General features: G+C 45.0%; 1 pseudogene; it reads right to left on the bottom strand.

The window, feature by feature from the left end:
• Positions 1–359: 359 nt before the first annotated feature.
• LOC130267975 (U2 spliceosomal RNA) lies at positions 360–519 on the bottom strand (annotated as a pseudogene).
• Positions 520–8,338: the final 7,819 nt, after the last annotated feature.

Genomic DNA, 8,338 nt, shown 5'->3' with positions numbered 1-8,338 from the left:
CACACACCTCCCCTAGACCGCCAGGAGGGACACCCAGAAGGGCTACCGCATCCTGACAAATCCTGTGAACACACAACACACAAAAAGTGACACAGTGAGACAAAAAGAAATAAATAAGTTAATGTGTGCAGATATACTGCCCGGACATCCGGCCGGATCTATAAAAATGTCTCTGATCCTAGCCAGAAGGCCGGGAATCAAGAGGTGAGTGCCACAAGGTGAAGAGATTATGGTGCCCGTGCTTCAACTCAGTGAGCCCATCCTCCCAGTGAGTTTCGGCACCTCGGGGTCACCACTCCCCGAGGCACAAAAGTACCTCGGCTCTAGACCCTCTCAGCCTCATGGCGAGACCTGGAGGGAACAGGTCACATCGGGGCAGCCGTCGAGCTGATTCCTCAGAACCAGCCCCGGAAAGCCCTGGTACACCTGCATCCTCCATGCAGCACCCATCCCCACCAGCATGAAAACTGATAAGAACAGATACTACACTTGATCTTAGCCAAAAGGCCGAGTTAACATACATACATATATACAAACACGTGTTAAATGTTATATAAATAGCGCTGTCTGGTCTTCCTCCCTAAACCTAGTGAGAGAGGAAAAAAGCAACAATGATGCTCTTGTCCTCATATCCTATTCTTATATCCCATTCTCTAATCCTGACCTCATATCCCATCCTCCTATGCCAACCTTATATCCTATCCTAATACTACACCCAATCCCCCACACTAACTATTAAACAGTCGGAAAGGATGTTTAAAAGTCATTGGCAATCTCTGCAGCCCTGGAGTATTGTGGCACAATCCACAGATTTGCATAGAACTTTAGACAAAACCCCCCACCCTTGTAAAGGGGAGTGGGTTAGAGTTTATTTAATCAACTATAGTTTTAGTTGACATATAATTAACATCTATACCAAGTTTCATCAAAATATCTCCAGCTTACTCATTGACTGTTTTTCTTTCTTTTTATGCCACATTGTTCTGGAGATATAGAATTTTACTCAGTTAATCATATCTCCTGAGCCTAGCATTCAACACCCCATTTTTCTATAAGGTTCCCGCCCATCTGACTATTTATTGAAAAGACAACCTTGATTTATTTATTCTTTTAGAATTTCTTTTAGATATTTATTTATTCTTTTATACTAGCAGCTATAAACTACCGCTGCCATGACCAATGGTGGTTACTATGACATCATCCTACTACTTCCCTCCATTGACAATGTGGATGAATTTGGAGGTTGCGTTCCACTCCATGCCTAATTCTTAACATCATTTTCATGGTGCAGTATGACGAAAATAAGCAGAAAAAGCTTCAAGGCAGAAGTAAATGTGCCAATCCAGTCATCTTTTCTGGTCGTGCAAGAGGGCATAACACTTTTAAGCATGTGTCAGATGTTGTTACTTGGACTGCAGCCATATATGTTTCCCAGGAGCTGGGCTGAAACTGGAGACAGTAGAGCATTCCTGTATTGTAGCAAAATCAATCTAGCATTGCACTGTCATCAAAGGATTCCTTAGAGTTTTTTTCTTTGAGTTATGGCTGAAACCTTAACATGGATTTTGCACTAACACAGAATTTTTTCCCATCTGTGAAAAAAAAAAAAAAAGTTCAAATCCAAAACAGGTAGCTCAAATGGAATAAAAGTCATGAGTTGATTATCTGATTAATCTATTTTAATGGAAGCACCATGATAGATTTCAATTCTCTGCAGAAATGTTAGTCATTAGTGCAGTCATTGCTAGGGTGTTCCATAAAAAAAAAATATATATATATATATATATATATATATATATATATATATATATATATATAAATCACTGAAAAAAAATATGGTTGTAGTTTGGTTGTTGTTGCCAAAATAATGTGGAAATCAGATACTGCGTAAAAATTTAAATATCCCAGACTAATTTGGACAGGACAAAATTGATAATATAAATAGATACAGCATATGAAATGCATATGCACCTTTTTATTAATTTAGCGATAAAAAAAATAAAAAAAATAACTGGACTTTAAATATTTTGAAAATATTTTATCTTCATGTGTCTACCTCAGTTTAGAGTTTTGTGTAATTTAATACTATTACTAAGGCATGAACATTGTAGATGAATTGTATTAACTGAAGGCACGTTTTAAACTTTAAGCAACATAAAGCTTTGTTGACACAGTGTATTTTGGTGCTTGATTTGTTGCTCATTATGGTCACTATTAATTTCAGCAAAACTAGGAATGGAACCAATGAGGAAAAAAGATTGAAAAAATCTGGAAAATCTTTCCATTAGGCTATATTAACTCTGTGTAAAGATATGTTTACACAGTTTAAGGGAATGTTTGCAGAGTTTTGAAAAAAAAAAAAGGCTCCATAGAATCTCCAAAAGAAGCCCTGAAAAGAAACTTAGTCGCTAGCTCTAATTCACTTCACTGGGGAATGTTCAGAAACAATAATAAATATAGCCCAAAAGGAATAACAGAAAATATTGGAGAGCGAGCAAGACCACACTATCTGTCCACTTTACTATCTCCCTTAACCCCTTAAGGACTGAGCCCCTTTTCACCTTAAGGACTCGGCCATTTTTTGCAAATCTGACCACTGTCACTTTAAACATTAATAACTCTGGAATGCTTTTAGTTATCATTCTGATTTCGAGATTGTTTTTTCGTGACATATTCTACTTTAACGTAGTGGTAAAATTTTTTGGTAACTTGCATCCATTCTTGGTGAAAAATCCCAAAATTTGATGAAAAATTTGAAAATTTTGCATTTTTCTAACTTTGAAGCTCTCTGCTTGTAAGGAAAATGGATATTCCAAATATTTTTTTTTTATTCACATATACAATATGTCTACTTTATATTTGCATCATAAAATTGATGAGTTTTTACTTTTGGAAGACAACAGAGGGCTTCAAAGTTCCGCAGCAATTTTCCAATTTTTCACAAAATTTTGAAACTCGCTTTTTTTCAGGGACCAGTTCAGGTTTGAAGTGGATTTGAAGGGTCTTCATATTAGAAATACCCCATAAATGACCCCATTATAAAAACTGCACCCCCGAAAGTATTCAAAATGACATTCAGTAAGCGTTTTAACCCTTTACGGGTTTCACAGTAATAGCAGCAAAGTGAAGGAGAAAATTCACAATCTTCATTTTTTACACTCGCATGTTCTTGTAGACCCAATTTTTGAATTTTTGCAAGGGGTAAAAAGGAGAAAATTTTTACTTGTATTTGAAACCCAATTTCTCTCGAGTAAGCACATACCTCATATGTCTATGTTAATTGTTCGGCGGGCGCAGTAGAGGGCTCAGAAGGGAAGGAGCGTCAAATGGTTTTTGGGGGGCATGTCACCTTTAGGAAGCCCCTATGGTGCCAGAACAGCAAAAAACCCCACATGGCATACCATTTTGGAAACTAGACCCCTCGGGGAACGTAACAAGGGGTAATGTGAACCTTAATACCCCACAGGTGATTCACGACTTTTGCATATGTAAAAAAATAAATAAAAATTTTTACCTAAAATGCTTGGTTTCCCTAAAGTTTTACATTTTTAAAAAGGGTAATAGCAGAAAATACCCCCCAAAATTTGAAGCCCAACTTCTCCCGATTCAGAAAACACCCCATATGGGGGTGAAAAGTGCTCTGCTGGCGCACTACAGGTCTCAGAAGAGAAGGAGTCACATTTGGCTTTTTTGAAGGAAATTTTGCTCTGGGGGCATGCCACATTTAGGAAGCCCCTATGGTGCCAGGACAGCAAAAAAAAAAACACATGGCTTACCATTTTGGAAACTAGACCCCTCAGGGAACGTAACAAGGGGAAAACTGAACCTTAATACCCTACAGGTCTTTCACGACTTTTGCATATGTAAAAAAAAAAAATAATGTACCTAAAATGCTTGGTTTCCCAAAAAATTTACATTTATACAAAGGGTTAAAGCTGAAAATACCCCCCAAAATTTGAAGCCCAATTTCTCCCGATTCAGAAAACACCCCATATGGGGGTGAAAAGTGCTCTGCTGGCGCACTACAGGTCTCAGAAGAGAAGGAGTCACATTTGGCTTTTTGAAAGCAAATTTTGCTCTGGGGGCATGCCGCATTTAGGAAGCCCCTATGGTGCCAGGACCGCAAAAAAAGCCCACATGGCATACCATTTTGGAAACTAGAGCCCTAGGGGAATGTAACAAGGGGTTAAGGGGAACCTTAATACCCCACAGGCGTTTCACGACAATTGCATATGTAAAAAAAAAAAAAAATTTTTACCTAAAATGCTTCTTTTCCCAAAAACTTTACATTTTTAAAAAGGGTAAAAGCAGAAAATACCCCCCAAAATTTGAAGCCCAATTTCTCCCGAGTAAGGCAATACCCCATATGTGACCCTTAACTGTTCCCTTGAAATACGACAGGGCTCCAAAGTGAGAGCGCCATGCGCATTTGAGGCCTAAATTAGGGATTGCATAGGGGTGGACATAGGGGAATTCTATGCCAGTGATTCCCAAACAGGGTGCCTCCAGCTGTTGCAAAACTCCCAGCATGCCTGGACAGTCAACGGCTGTCCGACAATACTGGGAGTTGTTGTTTTGCAACAGCTGGAGGCTCCGTTTTGGAAACCGTGGCGTAACAGACGTTTTTCATTTTTATTGGGGAGGGGGGCTGTGTAGGGGTATGTGTATATATAGTGTTTTTTTACTTTTTATTTTATTTTTTGTGGTAGTGTAGTGTTTTTAGGGTACAGTCGCACGGGCGGGGGTTCACAGTAGTTTCTCGCTGACAGTTTGAGCTGTTGCAGAAAATTTGCTGCAGCTCAAACTTGCAGCCCGATACTTACTGTAATCCTCCGCCCATGTGAGTGTACCCTGTACGTTCACATTGGGGGGGACATCCAGCTGTTGCAAAACTACAACTCCCAGCATGCGCTGGCAGACTGTACATGCTGAGTGTTTTAGTTTTGCAACAGCTGTAGGCACACTGGTTATGTATCACGGAATTTGTGACCTTACTCAGTGTTTCAAAACCAGTGTGCCTCCAGCTGTTGCAAAACTACAACTCCCAGCATGTACGGTGCATGGTGTAAGGTGACTGCTGGGAGTTGTAGTTTGCAACAGCTGGAGGCACACCGGTCGTGAAACACTGAGTTAGGTAAAAAAAAAAATCTGAGTTTCACAACCAGTGTGCCTTCAGCTGTTGCAAAACTATAACTCTCAGCAGTCACCGACAGCCAACGGGCATGCTGGGAGTTGTAGTTATGCAACCAGCAGATGCACCACTACAACTCCCAGCATGCACTTTAGCTGTTTGTGCAAGCTGGGAGTTGTAGTTATACAACAGCTGAAGGTACACTTTTCCATAGAAAAAATGTGCCTCCAGCTGTTGCAAAACCATAAGTCCCAGCATGCCCATAAGGGAATGCTGGGAGTTGTGGTGGTCTGCCTCCTGCTGTTGCATAACTACAGCTCCCAGCATGCCCTTTTTGCATGCTGGGAGCTGTTGCTAAGCAACAGCAGGAGGCTGTAACTCACCTCCTGCTGCTGCTCAATCGCAGGCTGTCCCTCGCCGCCGCCGTCGCTCCTGGGGCCCCGATCCCAACATTGACGCCGGGGATCGGGGTCCCCAGCACCCGGGGTCGTCTTCCCGCACCCGCTCACGCCCTCCGGAAGAGGGGCGGAGCGGGTGCGGGAGTGACACCCGCAGCAGGCGCCCTGATTGGTCGGCCGGTAATCCGGCCGACGAATCAGGGCGATCGTGAGGTGGCACCAGTGCCACCTCACCCCTGCAGGCTCTGGCTGTTCGGGCCCGTCAGAGACGGCCCCGAACTGCCAGTAATTCCGGGTCACCGGGTCACTGGAGACCCGATTGACCCGGAATCGCCGCAGATCGCTGGACTGAATTGTCCAGCGATCTGCGGCGATCGCCGACATGGGGGGGCATAATGACCCCCCTGGGCGATATGCCGGGATGCCTGCTGAACGATTTCAGCAGGCATCCGGCTCCGGTCCCCAACCGGCTAGCGGTGAGGACCGGAATTCCCACGGGCGTATGGATACGCCCTGCGTCCTTAAGGACTCGGGATGCAGGGCGTATCCATATGCCCTGCGTCCTTAAGAGGTTAAAGGGGTACTCCGCCCCTGGCATCTTATCCCCTATCCAAAGGATAGGGGATAAGATGTTAGATCGCCGCGGTCTTGCTACTGGGGACCCCGGGTATCGCCGCTGCGGCACCGCGCTATCATTACAGCACAGAGCAAGATCGCTCTGTGCGTAATGACGGGCGATACAGGGGCCGGAGCAGCGTGACGTCATGGCTCCGCCCCTCATGACATCACATCCCGTCCCCTTAATGCAACTCTATGGCAGGGGGCGTGATGACCGCCACGCCCCCTCCCATAGACTTGTATTGACGGGGGCGGGCCGTGACGTCACGAGGGGCGGAGCCGTGACGTAACAATGCTCCGGCCCCTGTATTGCCCGTCATTACGTGCAGAGAGATCTCGCTCTGCGCAGTAATGATAGCGGGGTGCTGCAGCAGCGATCCCCGGGGTCTTCAGCAGCGGGACCCCGGCGATCTGACATCTTATCCCCTATCCTTTGGATAGGGGATAAGATGTCTAGGGGCGGATTACCCCTTTAAGTGCACTGAAATAGACTTTTTTTTGGAGGGGAGGAATCTCTCCTGTCCCTTCAACACCAAGTCTTCTCTTCACTAATACATTCACAGGTTTTTTGTACCAAGCTCATATGGTTCCAGGACTACATTCAGTAGTTCTTACCACTTTTATTTTCAAAATAAACATACATTATAACATAGCAACCATTATTGAAAGAACTTTATTGATCAATCGGTCATTACAAGTCATACAATAAATTACATTCACACAAAGCATGACAGTACAATACACAGCAATGGTTCCCAAAGCTATACATCGCACAGCATGCTACTCTAACACTCCTCTCAATCCTGAAAGAGAAAAACACCAAAAAATAACCAAATAATACAATCTGTGATTGAGGTAAGGGTGTGGGGCTATGGGGCGGGGCGGGTGCATGGGGGTGTGGGAGAGTTTGGGGGTAGGGAGGGGGTGGATCACATGGTCAAAATACTAAGTGATAACTTCCAGGGGACACGAGGAAGGAGAGGGGTCTTCACTTCTCTTCTTCATCGACAACGGATGTCCAAAATGGCATATTCTCTCATCAGGCTCCGAATGAACCTGCAACAGTCCGGGACGGTCATGTTCTCCCTCCAAGCATCATCCTTAAAAAAGTTCATAAGGCGCCAGGCCTACTGGATGGCCTCTACATCATGGGTCCCAGGGAACAGACTGTAAAGTACCGAATAGTACAATAGGCAGTTCCTGGCTAGGCGTCCAACAGACCCTGTGCAAAGGGGCAATGCCAAAAGATGTGAAAAGATGTTTTCTTGGGGGCAGTACCAGGTTCCACACAGGTCACAGGCATGCATGAACGACCTAAGAGACAGTCCTCCCTTAACTCCCTAAGGAAGCAGGTGTATGGATATGCCCCCGTTCCCAAGACCTTAAGAACTCAGGGCGTACCTGTACACCCTGAGTATTTTCGGTCCCCGCCGCTCACTGGGCAGAGACCGGACTGGGATGCCTGCTGAAATCATTCAGCAGGCATCCCATGACAACGCCTTGGGGGTCAATCAATACAGATCGGCGATTTGCAGCGATTCCGGGCTGATCGGGACTCTGATGACCCGATAGCCCGGAAAATGGGGATGATCGTAGATGTCAGAGACATCCCCGATCATCCTGAAGGATAGGAGTGGGGTGGCAGGGGTGCCATCTCCTCCTATCCCCTGCCATTGGTCGATTAGGACTAACCGACCAATGACAGTTGGAGGCAGGGGGGTTACAGTTGAAATCCCCGCTCTGCCCACCCCTGGATGTCAGACAGAGCGGAGGGGAAGATCGGGAAGGGACTGGTTGCAGGCAGCGGCAGGATCGGCGTCAGTAAGGAGGTGGCAGTGGAGTAGTGGTGGAGGTAGCAGTGAAGATCAGGGATAAGTGATCTTCACTGCTGCCTTCTAGGAGTTGCCAAACTACAACTCCCATCATGCCCAAACAGCCAAAGGTTGTCTGGGCATGCTGGGAGTTGTAGTTTTGCAACATCTGGAGGGCCACAGTTTTGAGACCACTATACAGTAGCCCCCAAGCTGTAACACCTGGCCCTTCAGATGTTGCAGAACTACAACATCCAGCATGCCTGGACAGTCTCAGCATGCTGGGAGTTGTAGTTTTTCAACATCTAGAAGAACACAGTTTGGTGTTTAACCCCTTAAGGACGGAGCCCATTTTCACCTCTAGGACGAAGCCCTTTTTT

The sequence above is a fragment of the Hyla sarda genome, chromosome 4, assembly GCF_029499605.1.
Source record: "Hyla sarda isolate aHylSar1 chromosome 4, aHylSar1.hap1, whole genome shotgun sequence".
Classification (NCBI taxonomy): domain Eukaryota; kingdom Metazoa; phylum Chordata; class Amphibia; order Anura; family Hylidae; genus Hyla; species Hyla sarda.
Note: the sequence above shows the minus strand (reverse complement) of the source record. Positions and strands in the feature narration are given on the sequence as shown.